The sequence below is a fragment of the Ailuropoda melanoleuca genome, chromosome X, assembly GCF_002007445.2.
Source record: "Ailuropoda melanoleuca isolate Jingjing chromosome X, ASM200744v2, whole genome shotgun sequence".
Classification (NCBI taxonomy): Eukaryota; Metazoa; Chordata; class Mammalia; order Carnivora; family Ursidae; genus Ailuropoda; species Ailuropoda melanoleuca.
This window is the reverse complement of record NC_048238.1, coordinates 77131539-77153323: the sequence shown is the minus strand read 5'-3', so window position 1 is coordinate 77153323 and position 21785 is coordinate 77131539. Positions and strand designations below refer to the sequence as shown.

The following is a 21785-nucleotide window of genomic DNA, read 5'->3' as shown; positions in this document are numbered from 1 at the left end:
TTGCCTTTATCCATGTAATGGGTAAAAAGTTGAATGTCCATCAATGAAATAAATAAACTCAATGCTAGGTGGTAAGGTCATGTTCACTTCTATGTCTCCAGTGCCTAGCACTCTGCAAGGCATCAGGAGGTGTGCAGTATTTATGAACCAAGTGAAAGACATACTGTATACAGAAAAGAGTGGTAAGACCCGAAACTATAAAAGTCCTAAAAGAAAATGTAGGCAGTAAGCTCTTTAATATAGGTATTAGCAGTATTTTTTTTTTATATCAGTCTCCTCCAGGCAAGGAGAACACAAGCAAAAATAAACAAATGAGATTTCATCAAACTAAAAAGCTTTTGCAGAGTAAGGGAAACCATTAATAAAACAAAAAGGCAACGTACTGAATGGGAGATGTTTGCAAATCTTACATCTGATAAGGGGTTAACATCAAAAATAGATAAAGAATTTACACAACTCAATATCGAAAACACCAAAAAATCCAATTTAAAAAATGGGCAGAGGACCTAAATAGACATCTTTCTAAAGAAGACATCCAGATAGCCATCAGGAACATGAAAAGATGCTCAACATCACTAACCATCAGGGAAATGCAAATCAAAACCACAAATGAGATATCACCTCACACCTGTCAGAATGGCTAGTATCAAAAAGACAAGAAATAACAAGTATTGGCAAAGCGTTGGTACACTGTTGGCGGGAATGTAAATTGATGCAGCCTCTATGGAAAACAGTATGGAAGTTCCTCAAAAAAATTAAAAATAGAACTACCATATGATCCAGCAATTCCACTTCTAGGTATTTATCCAAAAAAACTGAAAACACCAATTCAAAAAGACATATGTGAGCCTGTGTTCATTGCAGCATTATTTGCAACAGTCAAGATATGGAAGCAACTTAAATGTCCGTAGATAGATGAATGGATGAGGAAGATATGATACACACACACACACACACACACACACACACAGGAATATTACTCAGCCATTAAAAAAAAATGAGATCTTGCCCTTTGTGAAACACGGATGGACCTCAAGGGTATCATGCCAAGTGAAATAAGACAGGGAAAGACAAACACCGTGTGATTTCACTTATATGTGGAATCTAAAAAACAAAACAGAAAAGGACTCCGATCCAGAGAACAAACTGATGGTTGCTGGGGGCGGGGGTAGTGGAAGGATGGACGAAATAGGTGAAGGGGATTAAGAGGTGCAATCTTCTAGTTGTAAAATAAATAAAACACAGAGATGTAATGTACAGCATGGAGAATACAGTCAATCATATTGTAACAGTTTTGTAGGTGACAGGTGATAACTAGACCTGTAGCAACCATTTCATAACGGATATAATACTGAATCACTATGTCCTATACCTGAAACGGATACAGTATTGTATGTTTATTATTCTTCAATTGAAAAAACAAAAATTAAAAAAAATAAAAGTTAAAAAAAAAGACTTGGTGCACATAGTGGGGAAAGCACAGGGTTAGAGTGGATACTGCCTCAATGGGGAATCCCTCCCTCACTCATTGTCAAGAGCATAGTGTTGCACCTTCCAGAATGAAAAATTCAGAGATGAAGTCTTTTGTGCAGCCACTGATCAAAGAGGTCAAGAGTTGGCTGTGATGAAAATAAAAGGAGGAAGGACACAAACAGGAATATAATTCATCGGTTCAAATGTTTCGATTGTGCCAAGTGTGGCAAAGGAAGAAGGAAGGGCACCACTTAAGAGGTCAGAGAGAACAGAAAGGGTTCATGTGAATAAGTCAGGGAAAAGAGAAAGACACCAACAACGAGCCTTGTAACAAGTGAGAGAGGATATGGAGCGAGTAATGATTCAAGCCTACAAGAGTGGAGACTTTTTAAAAGTCCACTTGCAGACAAATATGTAAACTAGTTTAGGCCAGTAGCTAATCACGAAGGCCGCATAAAAAGAGCCATCAACCAGGATGAGGTGAGGGACTACTTAGGAAATGTAAGCCCACTAAAGCCAGCAGCCATGATATACCAAATTGTATGAAGGAAAAACCTGGTTTTTCCTCTTGGTGCTGTATTCTGATGTATGGGAATGCAATGTCAAAAGGCACGACAAGAAAAATGGGACAACCCCATTTATTTGCTTCCAGCCAATTCAGTTTCATGATACTCCAGCCCTGGGGTAGAACAAAATTATCCCTTGCATTTCTTACCAAAGAACTGTTTGTTAAGCAAATTATGAGTGTTGATGTCAGATTTAACCAGTTTGGGAGAAGATAATTTCTTTTTTTTTTTCTAAGTAGACTCCATGCCCAGCATGGAGCCCAACATGGGGATTGAACTCACAACCCTGAGATCAAGACCTGAGCTGAGATCAAGAGTCGGACACTTAACCAACTGAGTCACCCAGGTGCCCCAGAGAACATAATTCATTTATTTCTGTGGCATTGATTTGTGTATCTGTGCCCTAATTATCAATGTGTCTCATTCATTCAGTGGACAACCTTCTTCTTTTTTTAATTAACACCTATTATGTGCCAGGAAGTATGTTAGGCATCAAAGAAACACAGAGAGAACTGTATCTGTATTCTCTGCCCTCAAGAAGCTCAGAGTCAGGGATGAGAGACAGAGAGGGAGTAGAAGGAATTATCATCCATTTAAAAATCACTACTAAATGTCTACCATAGGTCACAAGAAGTGCTGTATTTTCGAGATACATGTAACTTCCATTTCCCTACATTTAGGTAGCCCATGGGAGCAAATGAATTCACCTTAAGTATAATAACTCAAGTAAAACTGGTTTCCTCTCGGGGCAATGGAGAACCACAAAAAAAATCTTTTCTCTTTTCCTTTGCCCCCCAACCAATTATTATTGCCTCTCCCTTCCTCCAAACTAATAGCACAAGGGCCAACGGAGTAGCTAAATCCCAAAAAGAACCTACCAGAAACAGCCCCTACTCCTCCACCCCTCATTCTACCTCAAAGGTCTTCTTTATAATTAGAAACTTTCCGATAGCCATTTGGTGTCTAGCTATCTAATACCCAGAACGCTTCAGAAAACACTTTGAACCTTCGTAAAATGTTAGGTCTCAAGTTTTCTCGAGGCCATACCTGACCTTGACTACAGGTGAAATCACATGCAGTTTCCAAACTCACATGTCACTGTCTTGTGTGCCCACCTGCTCAACAGAGGGCCTCAGTCCCCCCTAATGTCTCCTCCATTATTTTTGAGAATCCTCAAGAACAGTCCTTTCATGTTGCTCTTCTACTCCCTCTCTCCTTATGCATGTCAACTGCCAACACAGTTGAACAAATGTTTCTTAGGCATAGACTATGTGCCAGACACTTGCCCAATTGCTGGAGATCCAGCGGGGACCATGACAGACAAGAGTCCCTTTTCTGGGGGAGCTTCTATTTCCAATGAAAGACCATCCATGGTGGCCCCTCTGCAAATCCCCAAAAGGCCTGAATGGTGCTGCCCTCCCTGCCAGGAAGCTTTGGCTGAAGCCACCCATGGGTCTACCCCGAGGGTGGAAACGCCCCCTTTCTGTTCTCTGCCACACCTTGTCACCTTGTGCACTGAAGCAACATTGCTTCTACCCTGTGGCTCAGGCAGACCCCGTGGAATAAGAGTAGCTTCAGCTTCTTCCTGCAGCAACACTCCCCCCCCAACCTAGAGCCCCCACCACGCTGGCTCAGACTTCCCAGCTCGGTTCCTGTGCCTGAAGAACAAACACCATCATGTCCTACCAGATTGTTCCCCCACCCCCACAGCCCTGGGTTTCTGACACAGCCTTCCTCATAGAACTTTTCCTTTCCATGGATCATCTCCAGCAAACAGACATCTAGGGATCTTCACACACCCAGATATGCCTGAATCTCAGGACCGTGGCTACACAGACTGTATGTCACATAACACTTACAGTAATCCCATGGGGTCAGGTACAACTCTTCAGTTCATTATCAATGAACTGCAGATTCCAGAAAGCTCTGAAAACCAGTGTTTCTGTAAGTTGTCTACCAAAACTTATATTTTTAAAGATTTATTTATTTATTCAAGAGAGACAGAGAGACAGAGAGACAGAGAGAGAAAGAATGTGAACAGGGGGAGGGGCAGAGGAAGAGAGAGACAAGCAGACTCCCCACATGGGGCTCAATCCCAGGACCCTGAGATCAGGACCTGAGCTGAGATCAAGAGCTGGATGCTCAACCAACTGAGCCACCCAGGCGTCCCGTCTACTGAAACTTATACAGTGACAAAACCTGCGGGATCTTTCAATGTAAATATCCATATGTCTCACAGTGGAAATATTGATGTGATTGATTAATGGATTCTGTTTCAAATTCCACTGAAGGTATCATTATGCACTGTGTAGTATTTTTTTAAATGAAAAAAATACTTTATTATGAACCTTATCTGGCCCCAAAGCTTTTGGATAAGAAGTTGGAAAACTATTTCTATACCAGTTTGTAGATCAGGAAACTGACATTGAAAGACCTGGCCAAGGTCACAGAACTGGCAAGTGGTGAAGCCTGGAGTAGAATCAAGGTCCTTCTGACTCTTACCCCTTGCAATTTCTAGTACACAAGTATGGCTGGGTGTTTATGTAGTAGGTAGGGTATGTGGGTGGATGCTGAAATCAAAGAAAGGTTGAGAACGAGGAATCAGAACACATGTCAAAATTCTGCCTTGCAAAATTTGTGTATCTGTTAGTCACTTTCGTCATATCATTTGTCACGATTCTACTCGTAAAAGAAATTATTTTCTGAGAGTCCGTTTTTGGTACCATTTTTAGAGAGGGTTAAGGGGAAAACTCAGAAACAAGATCCATTTCTAAATGATTCCCTGGCCTTAACCACTCTGCTCTCTGGCAGGGACATATGAATCTGCATTTAAAAAAAATTGAATGGTGTTATTTGCCCAAGGTAAACTACCTGTATGACCGAATAAGCCAACTCCAGCCATGTGACAGCTTCATGGTATGCTCCCAGCAACTTAATGACAGTAGTCAGAGTTGTTCTTTTTGAGACTCTTTGAGGAATGAGAAATTCTGCTGCATAATTTGTATCATTTTATTGAATAATCTTATGACACACCTCAAGTATAGTTAGAGATGGTGATGATGATGATGGCGATGATAGTGACAATAATAACACTGTATTAAGTCTTCACCACATGGCAGGCCTTGTGTGGGCGAAATTCCTGATGTAGATGATCGCAATCCTCACAGCACACCTGTGAGACAGGTACTATCATTATCCATTATTATCCCATTAAGGATAAAGAAATTAAGGCACAGAGAGCTTATAGTAATGCATTACTAGAAGCTAGTTAGGTAGTCACCGGGCTTAAAATCCAGTTCTATCGTTCTCCAAAAACCAACATGACCTCAGCAAGCTAGTTTTCTCGATGGGGTGTGTGAGAATTCCCTAAAACACTTTTAACATGCAACTAAATGGTATAACATGCAACGGGCTGTCCCATTAGGTTGGGCCACTTACGTGGATTCTGGAGTCTGATATGCAATCACTCATTAACTATGAGAGCCACCTGATAACCACATGCACCCTAGGAAGTTATCACCGGAAAGAATATTCTAGTACAGACATCAAAAGCTTGGGCAAATGGCAAGCTGCACGTGAACGAACCACATGCATCTCAGGAGGCTGAGGGAGAGTGTCACTGTATTAAAGGATGACACACCGATTCTCTACAGGCAAACAAGAGTAAGTCAGATCACCCTGCAATTACGTGAGTTGGGAGTGAAAATTTTCCCCACTAGGTGCCCAGCGTGTAAGAACATGGTCAGACTCTTTGGAGAGTATCATCAGATCAAAGCAGTGACCAAGACAGAAGATCACAAAGTAGGCAAAGGGCAGACTGTGGCAGGGTTATGTCTAACGTCTTCAGATGCTCCTGGGATTACAGACCGGTATTTTCTATGGGCCTCATTCCCTCACCTATAAAATGGGCATCATACTAGCATCCAAGCTTTAGTAAGCTCCACATATCCCCTCCATTAGATAGCCGTGGTGGCCGTTCCAGCTCTGAGCTCTGTGATTCATGAGAAAGAGCCATTTGTAAGGCACAGTGATGACTACAAGTACACAAAAGCCCGAACATTTGATTAGAACATTCTTGACCTGGCCCCCAGTTTAACCTGCATCACAAAGATTTCTCTGCCGTTACGGAATTGGGAAGATTTTTCTGCAGAGAACGAACGTAGCTCACCTCAGAAAGGCAAGATGTCAGCATTCGAAGTATGCCCTAACCTAGACGTGTTGACCGCAGCCATTTTGAAGTCACAGAGTACTGGTCACCTCACTTGGAAGCACACCCGGTTCAAGACTAACCTGCTTTGTCCACGTAGGTGATGAAATTCAACAACAAAAAGATAGGAGCTTCACAATCACAACAGCTCAGAAAGCCCCGGGTGGGTGCAACTCCCCTGGCATCTCAGCCAATTTTGTCCTTTGTTTCAGGGTTACCTGGTGCTCATGGAATGCCAAATCATTTTGTAATGGCTTGCATGAGTAGAAAATTGATCAGAAAAAAGAGAAAGAGCTAATAGATAATCTAGTGCACTGCGTAGGGGTACCCAGCAGAGAGGTAAGCAGAATGCTCTGTCAGGTCCCATTTTATCTTGCACTATCATTAATGATACAGAAAAGAGGGGGGAACAAAGAGGCAGTCGCATCGGGTCTGCAGAAGAGCCCAATTAAGGGTCATCCAGGAAGCACGCACATGGAAAACAATGGATGTGGGAACGAAGACAAAACACTGTGCTGGGGTCTGGTGGGGAAAAGTCGGCCCTATTCATCTGGAAAACAAATTAAAAGCCACCATTCGTAGGATGTATGGATCAGGTGGCAGTGGGGGATGGGTAGCAGCCCTGGGAGGAGGGAAAGAACAGCACACTGTCTGAAGGAGGCTCCTGTCCCGAGAGATGATATACAGACCTGTGTCGCAAGGCAATGAGACTGTGTTCCTGTAGATAAGGTACAGAAAGAGATGAAACACCCATCCAGACTGTTAAGCAGGGGAAAGATGTATAGTGTTTGGGGTTTCTTCGATTTTGCTAAGAATATCTGCTCTGTATCCATCCATCCCATTTATTCTTCCAACGCCCATTTACTGACACGTGTGTTTTGCTGAGCTCTGTAAAAGGACTTGAGGACTACTGTGGAGACAGGTAAGCTGTGGTCCTTGTCCTCAAGACGCTTAGAAGGTAAGTGGGGGACAACACAAGCGCACAAGTGTTATAAATACAAGCAAAGAAATACCATAGGTTATGAGGAAGATATAAATTATCTCCTTTGCTGTGGACGCCATGGGTTTGAAGAGCAAGAAGGCAGTGATGTTGAGTGGAATGAAAATTAATGAGGAGTCCTAGCCTAGCATGGGCAGATGTATTATTTCTTAGGATAGGGCTTTGAAGATTCTATATCCTCAATTCCACATGACCTATGGGATGTGCCCCAAACCAACAAGCCAGGATTTTTTTCACCGTAGCTACAAACCACCAGAATTAGTTGAGTTAATGTGGCCAGGTGTGTTCTGCCTGGCACAGAGGGCTCATAAGGCAAATCCCTACTCTCCAACCCTGAAGAGAAAGCTTTAGCTTTCCTGCCTCTCTCTCAGTGGATCGACTGATTTTTTGGAGCTGACATTCAGTCTCATTTCTCACATCCCCAAGTGCTCACTCTTAGGTGGTGCTGAATATAAAAAAGCCAATATCACACTGCCTCCAGATTGGGAAACAGGCAGAGATACACACTGGGACAGACAATTACTGTTTGTATTGATTGAGAATACAGACTCGAAATCCAGCCATGCGGGACTCAAAAGCAATTAAAAATCTGCAATAAAAAAATAACCAACCGGCCCACTCCCATCACACAGACCCAACACAATGCACACCTATAAATTAAAAACAAACACACTTCTAAATAACCCTTGAGTAAAAGAAGAATTTAAATTGGTATTATAAATACTTTAGGACTGAATGATGAGAGCAATCAGTCTGTCAGATGCAGTCAAGGTAATGTTCAGAGAAAAACATATGGCCTTAAGTTCACATATTAGGAAATAATACCAAATGAAAAATAAATAAATTAAGCTATCAACTTCAGAAGAAGTGGAAGATAAAATCAGAAAATTGTAAAATAGAAAACAATTTGTGAAACAGAAACTTTTTCAAAGTCAAACCTTCATTCATAAGTACTAATAAGAAAAAAATCAGAGGGCACAAGTAAATGCCACCAGGAAGCCAAATAGGAGCATGAATACAGGTACCAAGGCAATATCAAAATTAAGACAGTATGTTTCAATGGGAAAATTTCTAGGAAAAGACAAATTACTAAAATTTACCCAGCAAGAAGTAGAAAATCATAGACAAAGAACATAGAATGGATTGAAATGATAAGCAGTTTTATCCTTCCAAGCCTTTTTAAGATTTTATTTATTTATTTGAGAGAGAGAAAGCACACAAGTGGGGGGAGGGGCATAGGGAGAAGCAGACTCCACTGAGCAGGGAGCCTGAACCCAGGGCTCCACCCCAGGGCCCCAAGATCATGACCTGAGCCAAAGGCAGATGCATAACTGACTGAGCCACCCAGGCGCCCCAGTCCTTCCAAGCCTTTAATCACTGGCAACTCCCATTTTATAGAAATGGCTCCACAGTATAGAAAAAGATGAACTGCTCCCACAAATCAGACAGACAGGACAAGAAAGGGAAAAAAAATTATTGACTAATATCACTTGTGGATATAAATACAAAAATCCTAAGGCAAATGGAATTTAGCAACTTATTAAAATGACACATTCTGCCCAAGTCGGGGTTATGCCGGGAATGTAAGGATAGGTCAACATTAGCAAACTATTAACATAATTCACTATAAAGATAGATTAAAAGAGACTATACAATGATCTCAAGAGATGCAGAAAAACAATCTGACAAAATGTATAATACCCACTCTTGATAAAAACCCATAGCACACAAGGAATAGAACTTCCTCAACAAACCTTTAAAAAATTACCAAGGGTAATTTTGGCTATGAGCACAGGAAACTTTGGAGTCAGACCACTCAGGTTTGGATCTTGGTTCCATCATATATAACGTGTATGTTCTTGGACAAATTATTTAATCTGAGCTTCACTGTCCAATCATCCACAAAAATGAGGGAAATAATAGCACCTTCCTCATAGTGTTGGTATGAGGATTAAATGACATAAAATATGTAAAGGCACTTACCAGCGTGTCAGGCAATATTAAGTTCTCAATAAACCTTAGTTGTTATTGGTAGTACTTACTGAGAAAACATTAAGATGAGAAATAAGACAAGGATGGTCACTATGCCCACTATGCCCACTTCCTATTCAACACTCTGATGTCCTAATCTATACAATAAAGTAAGAAAAATAAATAGGAGGGTAAGTATTAGAAAGCAAAAGACAAAATTGCTGTTATTTGCAAACAATATGGCTATATAGAAATCTGAGATAGTTAACTGATAAAATATCAGAACCAATACGAAAGTCCAGCAGGGTGGTTAGATAAAATATCAGCTTATTAAAATCAGTAGCTTTCCTATACATTAGCAATAACTTATTAGGCTATCTGAGAGAAAAATACCTCACTTAGACAATAGCAATAGCAACAGAAACTATAAAATACTAGTTAGGCGAACCTGAGCAAGTTATTTTTTCTTTTTCTTTTTTTTTAAAGATTTTATTTGTCAGAGAGCACACGCACAAGCAAGGGGAGGGAGGAGCAGGCAGAGGGGGAACAGGCTCCCTGCTGAGGATTGTGACCTGAGCCCAAGGCAGCCGCTTAACCTCTTAACCGACTGAGCCACCCAGACACCCCACCTCCATTTTCTCTTACGTCACTTAAGTAAACAATAGTACCTGCTTCATAGGGTCCTTGTAAGGACTGAATGGGCCAAACCATGCAGAGTACTCAGCAGTGTTCTCCCTGACAGACTATGTACAGAGTAGATGGTAGCATTATTACTACTATTGTTACTGTTGTTGTTGTTTCAAACTTGTCTAATTCTCTTCCTCACAAGTCCTGGTGGAAGAGGTCTGACAACAGTGTCGTCCTCTTTCTACAAGTACGAAATTGTTCATACAGGGTAGGGGAATGGCTTAGCCAAAGCAGGAGCGTGTCAGAGCCCAAATTAGATATACCATCTGGTTTCCCCTTTAAACAACCAAGGCACTCTGATGTTCAGAGCAGTAAACAGACGAGCATGGTTCAGAGTGTGTGGGAGGGGTCCATAGCCTCAAGCGGTCCTGGAATTGCGCTCTTCACCTAACAAAACCCCTGGGAGACAAGGGCAAATCGTGTTATTCAGGGATGAAATCCAGTCAGTCCCGAGCTCATCTTGAGCAGTGTTGAGGGGTTTAGAGCTTCTTTTCACATCTGAGGAGTCACTGCTTTTACAATGAATGCCCAGTTTCGTGTACTCACCCTTCCCACAAAGAAATGGTTAGTCTACAAGCAGGGGGCTCCCGAAAGCCTCTTTGGGAGAATCTTGGTTCTCTTTAGTTAGGCTCAAATAATTTAGTGAGTGACTGCTTGCAGGTCACTGGTGAGAGATGGGTATACAATAAGATAGTGTCTCCCCTTTCATGAGGTGAGGCTTCTCACGATTCCATTCAGTACTTCATTCTTAATAGCATTCAGAATGCCGAATATTGCTAGATTCTTCGCTTGAAAGCATCTTATACCTAACTCCTTTAATCATCACAATGCCTTTTGATATAAATACTGTTTTTATCCTCCTTTGGCAGACAGGAAACTGAGGCACAGAGAAATTAAATGATTTGTGCCAACTCATACAGCAAATGAGTAAGGGGGTTAACATTAGAATCCAGGTCTGTAGACACTAGCTCCTTTCACTTGCCCATGATCTGACTGAAGAACACTTTGTTCCATTGTGCTTTTCAGGTATTTCCCAAAAGTGTGAGAGAGAGAGGTTCTTCTGAGGAAAGCACCTGTTAGGCATTTGGCTTCAGCCACCAGTTCTTCTAAGCTAGGGTAAGAAGCATGAGTTGTTTTTTTTTTTTTTTTTTTTCAGGTAGCAGGAGCCGAAGTGTCACATGGCACTGCAAATAACATGGCACAGAAAGAGCGAAGTCATTAAGCCCAAAGCGATGGCTGCCGCAATAACGCAATGACAGTCTTCAAGGTAGTAGCCTTTCCTTCCCGAGGCAGTAACAAACAAACAAACAAAACCAAAAACCGAAACCAAAGCCAAGAATATTCTCAGAACCAAGGGCTCTACACTTTGATGGTGTAACAAATCACAGTTCTCCATTGTCTCTGTTCCCAATTGGCTTGGTAACTAAGGCAGGCAGGCAACAGCGCCTGCAGGAAGGAACTCTGATCTGCTAGGCCTGAACCCCTCCAGGCTGGCCTCTTTTGCCTCTCATGTCCCAGGCAAGTTCGTGTTTCCTAGTGAGGCTGAGGTTGCATGGTATGTACAGAGCCTTCCCTCTGGGAATTTTTTCATTTCTAGGAGATTCCACAGATGGCCAGTTTCAATGTGCCGGGTCCATCTGCCCAGAGTTCAATTCAACCCAAGCCAATACAGTCCAAAGAAGTCCACGCTGCCTACGCAATTCTTTTCTAATGAAGATGGGATTTGGTCTCAAGCTTGGAGCTGCGTTCAGTATACCATACGTCTGTGAGTTAACAAATCTTTTAGTATATTAGGAACTTCTTACCTTGGCAAACCTTATCTACTAAAAACCTACAGCAAGCATGCTTTACTGGTGAAAACTGAGAAGCATTTTCATTAAAATGAAAAAGAAGAAAAGGATGATCACTAACAATCACTATTCCACATGGTACTAGATATCCTACTGTCAAAACAGCAAGAAATAAAGAGAAAATAGGCTTAAAACAAAGTGAAAAGTGAACTATTCAGAGCTCATAGCACTTTTTAAATTGATGGGGTTTATGGTTCCCAGGCCAAAATCAATAGTTTTCTGTATATCAGCAATAATAAATTAGAAAATGTAATAGAAAAAAAATCACATTTGTAATAGAAAAAAAAGACTGATATAAGTAGAATAAATCTGACCCAAAAATGATCAAAATTTTAATGGAGAAAACTATGAAACTTTACTGAACAACCTAAAAAAGGACCTGCTTATAGATGCAAGATGTGATGCTGAGGATACAAATTCTCACAAAAGTAATCTTGTAAAAGCAACACAATGACAATTTAAATCCTAAAAGATATTTCATAAGATTTGACAAGATGAGTCTAAAATTTAAAAACAAAGTGACTATGTAAGAATAGCCAAGATAATTTTTATTTTTTCTTTTTCTTTTTTAAGATTTTATTTCTAAGTAATCGCTATACCCAATACGGGGCTCAAACTCACAACCCCGAAATCAAGGGTCACACATGCCACTGACTGAGCTAGCCAGGCACCCCTAGCAAGATAATTTTTAAAAGATATAGACAAGATACTTGCCCTAATAGATATCAAAGCATATGATACATCTGAGTAAGTAAAAATGTATTTCCATAGCACTGGATAAAAATAAATCAATATAATGAAAAATCAATAAACTGATTCATGTATAGATGGGAATTTAGACTATGATACAAGTGGCATCTCAAATCAATGAAAAGCCTGACCGTTTGAAACTGCATCTGGACAATTGGTTATCAATTTAAATAAATAGCATACTTAACTAAAATTTATCACTTGCAAAAAAATAAATTTCTGGTGAATTAAAGACCTAAATAAAAAATACATATATAATCATCTAGAATATATAATAAACACCTACAAATCAATAAGACAAAGGTAATCAACACAATAGCAAAATGGAGAAAGAATAAAAAACAACACTACAGAATAGTAACTGAAGTGGTCAATGCACCTGAAAATATATCCAGTCTTTCTAGTAATTAATGAGATCCCATGTTCATCCATCAGACCACCAAAATAAAAATTTTTTAATACATTGAATGTTGGCAAGGAAAATGCTACACCAGACCATCAGATTTAACTTCCAGGTGAGGGGAAATACAAGGGAAAGAAGAGCATGTTAGGGGCACCTGGGTGGCACAGCGGTTAAGCGTCTGCCTTCGGGTCAGGGCATGATCCCGGCGTTATGGGATCGAGCCCCAGATCAGGCTCCTCTGCTATGAGCCTGCTTCTTCCTCTCCCACTCCCCCTGCTTGTGTTCCCTCTCTTGCTGGCTGTCTCTATCTCTGTCGAATAAATAAATAAAATAAAAAAAAAAGAAGAACATGTTAAAGTGACACCATGATAAGAACAATCACACACATATAGAATATAGAGACAAGACAACAAACTTGGTGTCTTTAAAAACCAAGGTCATGGGGAAGAAAGACGGGAACACAGTTCTAGAATAAAAAGCTTAAAGATCCATAACAAAATGAAAAGGGTTGCACAAATGACCGAACTGACTATAAAAAAGAAATTTAAAATTCTGAATAGACCTATGTAAAGAGATTGAGTTAATAATCAAAAACGTTCTACAAAGAAAAGCCCAGGACAAGAAGGTCTCAGTGGTGAATTTTACAAAATGTTTAAAGAAGAAATAACACTGATACTTCACAAACTCTTCCAAAATTAAGGGAGGAGGGAATACTTCCTAATCCCTTCTATGTAGCCAGTGTCACCCTCAAACCAGACAAAGACATCACAAGAAAACAAGAGACCATCACCCTTTACAAATATAGTTGTAAAAATCTCAACAATATAGTAGGGAAGCACAGCTAAAAGCATAGGAAAATATTATACACCATGACCAATGGGATTTGTCCCCAAAATGCAAGATTGATTCAGCATAAGAAAATCAATCAACGTAACACTCAATAGTAATAGAATAAAGAATATCCCACATGATCATTTCAATAGATACAGAAAAAACATTTGACAAAACTCAACATTCCTTTATGATAAAAACACCCAACAAACTGGAGATAAAAGGAAACTTCCCCAACCTGATAAAGGGCACCTATGGAAAACCCACAGCTAACATCATAATAATGAAAGACTGAAAGTTTCTCCCTAGGATCACAAGACATGAATGTCAACTCTACTGTTCCTATTCAACGTTGTACTGAAGGTTCTAGCCAGGGCAATTAGTCCATAAAAAGAAATAAATGGTGTCTAGATTGAAAAGGAAGAAGTAAATCCACCCCTATTACAGATGACATGAACTTATAATTAGAAAATCTTAGGGAATCCACCAAAAAAACTATTAGAAAAAATAAATGAGTTCAGCAAAGTTGCAGAATATGCGATCAATATGATTCTATTTCTACACATTAGGAATAGAAAATCTGAAAATGAAATTAAGTAATCATTTCTATTTACAATAGGATCAAAAAGAATAAAACACTTAGGAATAACTTTAACTAAAGAATTGAAAAAATTGTACACTGAAAACAATATAACATTGTTGATAGAAATTTAAAAATAAAAGGAAAAACCTCCCATGTTTATGGACTGAAAGACAATATTATTAAGATGGTACCACTCCCCCGAATGATCTATAGATTCAATGCAATCCCTTCCAAAACCCCAGTGGCCTTTTTTTTTTTGAGGAATTAATAAGCTGATCCTAAAATTCATATGGAAATGAGAGAGTCCCAGAATAGCCAAACGATCTTGAAAAAAGAACCAGGTTGGAAGACTCACACTTCCTAGTTTCAAAACTTACTACAAAACCAGAGTAATCAAGACAGTGTGGTACCGGCATAAGCACAGATGTATAGATCAATGGGATAGAATTTGGAGTTCAAGACCGTTTAAAGAGAAAAGAACAGTCTCTTCAAGAAATGACTCGAGGACAACTGGATATCCAGATGCAAAATAAGAAATTTTGACACCAACCTTACATCATACACAAAGTTTAACTCAAAATGGTTCAAAGACCTAAATATAAGAGCTAAAACTATAGAAAGTAGAACTCTTAGAAGGAAATAGAGGGGTTGATCTTCATGTGTTTGAACTAGGCAGCATTTTCTTGGATATGACCCAAAGTATAAGCAACCAAAGAGGGAAAAAATAGATAAATTGACCTCATAAAAATTAAAAAGTTTTGTGTGTCAAAGGGCACTATCAAGAAAGTGAAAAGACAATGCACAAAATAGGAGAAAATATTTATAAATCATATATATGATGAGGAACTTATATCTAGAATATGTGAGAAGCTTCTACAACACAATAATAAAAATTAATAAAGGATTAAAATGGTAAAGAATTTTAAAATGGTACAGGATTTAAACAGAAATTTCTCCAAAGAGGATATACAAACAAACAAACAAACAAACAAAAACACAGGAGGATTCTCAGCAATGTATTAGGGAAATGCAAATCAAAACCACAATTAGATACCACCTCATGCCCAACAGGATGGCTATAATTTTTTAAAGGTAAATAACAAATGTTGGCATGTATTTGGGGATATTGGAACCCTTATACATGGCTGAGGCAAATGTAAAATGTTTCAGCCACTGTTGAAAACAGTTTGACTGTTCCTCAAAATGCTAAACGTAGAGTACCATATGACTCAACAATTTCACTTAGAGGTGTATGTCCAAGAGAAATGAAAACATATGTCCACATAAAAAATTTGTGGAGTCTGCTTAAGATTCTCTCACTCCCTCTCTGCTCCTCCCCATGCACTCTCTCTCTCTCTCTTTCAAATAAATAAAATCTTTAAAGAAATGTTCATGGCAGCATAAAAGCCCCAAAGTGGAAACAAGCCAAATGTCCATCAATACATCAACAGGATAAACAAAATGTGGAAAATCAATCCAATGTACATTCATATACTTAAGTGGAATTTAAATTTGGAAAAGCCACTTAAATGTTCAATTTTGCGATATTTATTACAATGAAAAAAGTGGGGGCCATTCACTATTACTAGTGATTCCCAGTTTCAAGGCTGCATTATTATAGGATACAGTCTGGTGGAAAGCAGACTTGTCTCAGTATGTATCACAGCTGAGGTGTGAGCTCAAAAAGAAAGCTCTTACTCCATGCACTGTCAGAGTAGTGCTTCTCGTGTGAGCAAGGGCAGCCCGACGGTATGTGAAGCATGGGTGGAAGCCAGGAAGGCTGCCTTGGGATATGCACTATAGTGGTACGGGCCTTGGTCTGAGAAGGTGCTTTGTGGGATTATACTTATCAGTGGACAAGGGCCCTGAAAGTCTGTGTCAAAGAAAGAAGAAAGGGCTGTGGGTGGGATGGGGCCTGCCCAATATGGTATGGCACAGTCGGGAGAGTCTTAGGTGGGGTGAGAGTTATCCTACTCTATGTCCATCTTGGCAAGATTTCGCCTAATCATAGGTAGTTTGTCAAAAGTGCCTGGGGCTGGAATGGACCTTAGAGCAAATGATAGCCATACAATTAGAACACAGAGGGAACTAATACCCTAGAAACGTTGCCAATTGGTGACTACTCAATGGCTTATAACTTTTCATCAGTTACTCTGAATAGCTAAAGAAACAGAGACAACCTGGCAGTTCTTCTGTCAGTTCAACCTGACATATCCAATCCTGGAATCATAAACTTATACAGCCTTGTAATCTGGAGGGCATGGAGTTTTCAATCCCCCCCTTCCCATCTTCACTGGCAGACACTGGTAGTTAGCTGAGAAAGAGTATTGAGAATCTCAAGCTTTAGAACCTGTTGGGACCCCAGCTCTCTCACCTGCTCCTGAGCCCCTGATACCAACTAATTCTTCAACCAGGCACAGATCATTCCATGGAGTATATCAACCTGGGGCGCCTGGATGGCTCAGTCGGTTAAGTGTCTGCCTTCAGCTCAGGTCACGATCCCGGGGTCCCCGCTCGTGCTCCCTCTCTCTCTCAAATAATTAATAAAATCTTTTTTTTAAAAAGTATATCTGAAGCCTACATTTTTCTATATTCTAATCTCAGTTCCTCCTGGAAGTTAATACATAGGAAAGCCTTGCCTCAGATACCCTTCTCCTCAGTTACATGGGGGTGTGTTCCTGAATATGTCACACATCTCAGAAGAACCTACATGAACCTAACACATCTGTGTGTATGAGATACCCATGCCATGCACCTATCAGAAGCTTCCACAGTGAAAGCCACCACTGTCTGTTCATAGCTTAATAATATCTGTAACATGGTTGACTATTTAACAAAGGATTAAAGTATACCACAATGTCCTTACCTTTTGAGCTTTTCTGACATAGAAAGGGGCTATGGCAGTGTTATGAAATCCCTTATTCCATGAAAGAAGTCAAAACTTTTACAAAATAATCCACTTGCTGGGCTCCTGGGTGGCTTAGTCAGTTGAGTGTCCGACTCTTGATTTCGGCTCAGGTCATGACCTCAGGGCTGTGAGATCGAGCCCTGCATCTGGCTCTGTGCTCAGTGGGGAGTCTCCTCAGCATTTTTTCTCTCTCTCTCTCCCTCTGTCCCTCTCTCTCAAATACATAATTAAACAAAAAACAAAAATCATCCACTTGCACTGCCACTGCATCAGCTTAAGACTTCATAATATTGTAAAAGGGTCAAAGGAAGGAACACATCTAGGATAATGCACTGGTTAACAGATTTGGCTCTGAAGTTAGATAGCTTTGCTTCCAATCCTGCCTCTATGACTCAGTAGCTGTTGACCCAGGAAAACTTATTCACCACTCTAAGCCCCAGCTTCATTATCTAAAAACTGGTGATAACATTAAAAGTGCCCACCCCATGGGAATCACTAATGATGAAATAAAGTTGTGAGATAACGGGCTTGGAGGATTAAGGCACTGTCGGGCAAATAGTAAACGATAAACGTTAGTTGCCATTCTTAGTAACATCACAAGGTAGAGGGACTGAAAACAGAAATTGTTGACCATAACTTACATTCTCTCTAAGACAAAACAAAGAAAACTTTTACACTACCCAGCTATGTGAACCATTTCCTGGGGGCCTTCTGGCTCATGTTCCACTATTTTGTTGTCTTGAGTAACTCATTCTGCAGTGTTGCTGACCTGGAGATTGTTCATGACCTCTGACACGTTCCCGCTCCTTCAGTTCTTGCCCGTTCACCAACGAGGAATCTAACAGTGCTGATTTCCCTTCCTCAGCAATTTCTGGAGATGGTGGGAGAAGCTGGGAGGAGGGCCGAGAATACGGGGTTCTGGTTTCTGAATTAGGCAGCATGAGGTGCTTGGCTCAGCCTGGGCTGGAGGAGTAGATGGTACCTACTACCCCCAACACCCTCCTCTAGACAGGTGGACATACTGTTTACAGCCACAGGCCTGCGTGGCTTCCAAGCTTCCTAGTCTCCTACTGTACCATGACCTTGAAGCTGCCAAGAGTTAGTGGAGTCAGCATTCGTGTGTTTTTGGAAGGCCAATCACTACCTTGAACTGTGAGAGCTTCACCTTAGGATCTATTTGAGATTCGGGACCTAATGAGGTATCTTCCTGTCTAGTGCTTACAATGGGTCTAGTCACAGGCTGAGAAGGTGTGAATCATCAGCCTCCATTGTCCTCCTCAGTTCTTTTCCTTCTCCCAATCAGTTAAAATTGCTTACACATATGCATGTGCACGTGCACGGACAAGTGCATTTTCGATAAGGACCACCGACTGATGTCATTTGAAACAGATCAGCATGAAAATGGAAATCCAAGTTCTCAGAGCCTCAGTTTTCAACAGCAACCCGGTGACAGGGAGGGGAAAAAGGGGAGCTTACACTGTTTATTAGCCCAAGAGAAAAAAAAATCTGAAAACAGTCAATATGGAACATTAGGTCTAGAGAGAAACACAAAAAGGAAGGAATGGGCACAAGACCATTCTTTAAAAGCAATCTCTGTGGGCTTTTGGCTTATTGCCTGGAATGTTATACAAATTAAATTCTTCCAGTGAAAGCTAGGGAAATTTTTCCACTGGACAAGCCGAGTTTATCAATAAAATTCTGAGACTGGGGATTCACATTCGAATCTTTTTTCCTCCATTCACATATTCAACAAGTGTTTACTGTGCATCTACTATGTGGCAGGTACTCTTCTGGGCCCTGGGGACATAGAGGTGAACAAGCCACACAAAGTCACTGCTTCCATGGAGCAGTCATCTCCCCCCCCCCTAATGTGAGTAGAATTTCTTTCTAGAACCCAAATCCACACTGCCTAGTCTTGTTCTAGAAGAAAACCCACCTCTCTCTTTCTGCTTAAGCTTAGGGCCCAAGGCCCAGAATGAAGTTCTAGGTTTAATTTCTATAGCAGCTGAGAGGCTTGGCCCACCTGCCACCTTGTCCTGCGAGTCTCTATTTTAGAGCCTTCTCCTCTCCTACCACCCGCCCCCCACCTCCATCTTAGGTTTGCCTTGTGGGGTCTAGACACAGACACAGGACAAAAGGCCCTTCAATCAAAACAAAACCCTCATTGTCATGTCCTCATTAGGGACCCTGTTATATACTCCCTGCACAAGACCTCACACTGGCTGGTGCCAATCAGCCAAGGGAAGCAGAATAATCCATCGCAGAGAGGTTCTTGGTTTCCACCAGGGGTTCAAGACGAAGCCCAGCAGGGAAGAGGAGACCTTGCTTAGTGGCAAAGGGAAAGGGTAAGATCACAGTCTGAGACTGTTGCCCATAGCTCCTTCTGAGCTGAGGGGCTGGGTCTAGAGGCCCGAGGACAAAAAAACTTGACGTGTCTAGGTGAGACTGTTGTTGCTCTGGCCGCTGACTGAGCTGTTTCTGGTGTGGAAGAGATCAGAAGGTGCATTTGTATGGGGAGAGCAAAATAGTACCAATGACTTTACAGCCAGGCCTTTTCCCCAACCGATCTCAGTCATTCCAAGATATTTCCTATTGCTAATCTCGCTCTCTGTCCCTGTGAGTAGTGAGCAGCATATGCTAGGAAGCTGACATCAGGGAGGATGACAATGCCTCCTCGCAGCCCATGCCTGGGGCCCCCTGCCTGGGAAAGAATTCACAGAACTGTTCAAAGGAGGGGGTGGATGGCAAGGGCAGGGGAAGAGGCTGGGGAAATCGGAGATTACTATCATCCACACTTTCTGCTTGTACTTCCTGGGAGCTTCGAGATGTGATAAGCAGATCCCTTGAAATTAGGATTTCCTTTACCCTTCAGTTGCTTTGGACCCCTCAAGGACCCCCGTCCCCATGACTCTCTGTGCTGGTGATACCCTCAATTTCTATCTCCTCCCAAGTCCTTCCTGCAGAATCCTAGACCCACACTGAGAGGCTTTGCCAGAACCCTCAGGGGATGAGTAAAAATCAGCCTGAAGTAAACCGAACCTGTCATCTCCCTTTCCACCCACCAGCAATTCTCCCAAACTCTCTACTTTGCTTTAATGGAAAGAAATCATGGAATCATCATTTATCTCTCCCTTCCACTCCTATAATTTCCAGATAACAAGTTCTACTGATCTAGTCCTTTATTTCTCTTTTTTTTGATTAATGGGTGGATAATGACTTATCGCTTAATTGATTTGTGGTTGCAGTTTTGCTGCTCTGTAACAGAAACTGTGACCTAGGAAGAGTCTTCTGGCCTTTCCAGTATTAAACTTCGATGAAATCTGGGTGGGTTTGGTCTAATATTGATTTTTTTTCTCCTCCATTTTGTTTCTTACTGCCACCAATTTAGTTAAAGGTTTTACTGCCTGTTGTCAGTATTGCTGCAGTGACCACAGTGCTGCTGATTAATTTACTCAACATTTGTTTGATACATATTTATTGTGTGTCTACTACAGGCCAGATACTGTTCCAAGCATAGGGGATGGAGTGGCAAACAGGCCAGAAAAGCTTCCTGCCCTCGTGGAGCTTCCCTTCAGGTTGTGTGGTAGGGGGCAGCCAATGCTTCAAGCATTACCTTTAACACTTAATAAGGACTTAACAAATTATCTTGATAGAGATAAACGCTATGAAGAAAAGAGGGGCGACTGGGTGGCTCAGTCGGTTAAGTGTCTGCCTTCGGCTCAGGTCATGATCCGAGGGTCCTGGGATCAAGTCCCGCATCGGGCTCCTTGCTCGGAGGTGAGCCTGCTTCTCCCTCTCCCTCTGCTGCTCCCCCTGCTTGTGCTCTCTCTCTCTCAATTTCTCTCTCTGTCAAATAAATAAATAAAATCTTTTAAAAAATGAAGGAAAATCAAACAGCCTGATGTATTGCCAAGTGATGGCAAGGAAGGGAGGCTACTTTAAGTGGTCCAGACAGGCCTTTCTGAGGAGGTGACATGCTGAGACCTAAGTGACATGAAGCAGCCCACTGCATATAAAGAATCAGGGGAACAACATCCCAAGGAGAGAGGAGAGTTGGTGCAGAGGTTCTTTTTTTTTTTTTTTAATATTTTATTTATTTGAGAGAGAGAGAGAAAGCGTGAGAGATCACGAGCAGGGGGAAAGGGCAGAGGGAAAAGCAGACTTCCCGCTGAGCAGGAAGTCCGATGTGAGGCTCGATCCCAGGACCCTGAGATCATGACCTGAGTCGAAGGCAGATGTTCAACCGACAGAGGCAACCAGGCGCCCTGGCACAGAGGTTCTAATTGGCTTGTTTACAGAACAGAAAAGACAGCGAGCAAGAGGGCGTTTGGCGCAAGATGAGGCTCAAGAAACATGCAGGGACCAGAGCCTGTAGAGCCCTTATAAGCTGCAGTTAGGAGTTTGGCTTTTATTGTCGGCACAAGGGGAAGCTAACGCATGGTTTTGAGCAGATGAGTGACATGATCTTACTCACATTTTTAAAAGTTCTCTCTGGAGGCTCTGTGGAGAATTCATTGTAGACCCTATAATTAATAATGATATAATAATGATACATA

General features: G+C 41.2%; 1 protein-coding gene across 18 annotated transcripts in view; it reads right to left on the bottom strand.

The window, feature by feature from the left end:
• PAK3 (p21 (RAC1) activated kinase 3) overlaps positions 1-21785 on the bottom strand; it is a 246667-nt gene that overhangs the window by 131550 nt on the left and 93332 nt on the right. Inside the window, exon 3 of one of the 18 annotated variants that reach the window (XM_034648879.1) lies at positions 21704-21752. The exons of the other annotated variants lie outside the window; for them this stretch is intronic. The gene's annotated coding sequence lies outside the window, so the exon portion shown is untranslated. The remainder of the gene's footprint in view (positions 1-21703; positions 21753-21785) is intronic. 18 annotated transcript variants of the gene reach the window in all.